This window comes from Nyctereutes procyonoides, unplaced genomic scaffold, assembly GCF_905146905.1.
Source record: "Nyctereutes procyonoides isolate TBG_1078 unplaced genomic scaffold, NYPRO_anot_genome, whole genome shotgun sequence".
Lineage (NCBI taxonomy): Eukaryota > Metazoa > Chordata > Mammalia > Carnivora > Canidae > Nyctereutes > Nyctereutes procyonoides.
Genome location: NW_026575051.1, coordinates 39,541,421 through 39,542,615, shown reverse-complemented (window position 1 = coordinate 39,542,615; position 1,195 = coordinate 39,541,421). Strand labels below are relative to the sequence as shown.

Here is a 1,195-nt window from a genome sequence, read left to right as displayed (position 1 = left end):
GATTCTTCTCATGTCAGTGTACCATAGAAGAAACAAGGAATCACCCTTAGCTCCTCCATCCTATTCTTTTTTCTACTTTGTTCAGTTGAGTTTATTTCATTAACATCAAACAAATTAGTCTTTGTACCCCACAATGCCTCCACCATTTGAAAGTTCCCCTCATCTTTTCCCTAGAAGATTTAAAAGCTTCCTAATTGTTTCTTCTACCACAAACTTTCCTCACCTCCAAACCTGTCCTCATCCTGCCATCATCATGATGTTCCTTAAGCTAAATCTGATCATGTTTCTGCCTTGTTTAACAATTTCTTCTATGTTAATGTTGCCACAAATAAAGTATACTTTTCTTAACATTGCCTTTAAGTGCTCGCTTCAGCGGTGCAACGTACTAAAATGGGAATAATACAGAGGATTAGCATGGCCTCTGCACAAGGCTAACATTGCCACTAAGATCTATTCTAGTCTTATGGCTAATTTTCCAATCTGTGTCCTCTCCACATATACCCTGTGCTCCAAACATAGAGAGCAGCTCCTGATTCACTAGATCCCTGGATCCTTTCTTGACTACGTGTCTTTGCACACATTCTTCCAAAAATTTGCTTCCTTCATCTTTATCTGACAAAATCTGCTAATTCATTAAGCTCTTTGAGTTTTACATAGCCAGAGCTAGTCACAAAATATGTTTGTATGTCACTCCATTCCTTTCTATGTTATAGCACTTGCATTGTGTTGCAATTATTAGTTTTTGTATTCTGACTGGTCTTTGAATTCTTTAAGGGCAGGCTGTGTCTTCTTCATATTTATATACCTAGTACTAAGCACTGTGCTCGACCTGTGGAAAAAATTAAGTAAATGTAGCATGGATCAATGACATCATAAATTGGTGTGAACGAAAGGTCACATAATGTTTTTCTGGAAAATGACACTTGAAAGGTCTTTAAGTAAAACTAGAGGAAGCTGTGAAAGAATTGATTATGAAAGTGAACGTAGGGGATCCCTGGGTGGCTCAGCGGTTTAGCTCCTGCCTTCAGCCCAGGGTATGATCCTGGAGTCCTGGGATCGAGTCCCATATTGGGCTCCTTGCATGGAGCCTGCCTCTCTGCCTCTCCCTCTCTCTGTGTGTCTCTCCTGAATAAAATAAATAAAATCTTAAAAAAAAAAAAAGTGAATGTGTTATGGTTGATGTGGCAGTGGAGAT

General features: G+C 39.1%; 1 non-coding gene across 1 annotated transcript; it reads left to right on the top strand.

The window, feature by feature from the left end:
* The first annotated feature begins 361 nt into the window (after positions 1-361).
* Positions 362-465, top strand: LOC129513191 (U6 spliceosomal RNA). Its single transcript, XR_008665172.1, has one exon. It is a non-coding gene; the product is annotated as a U6 spliceosomal RNA (small nuclear RNA).
* The last annotated feature ends 730 nt before the right edge of the window (positions 466-1,195 follow it).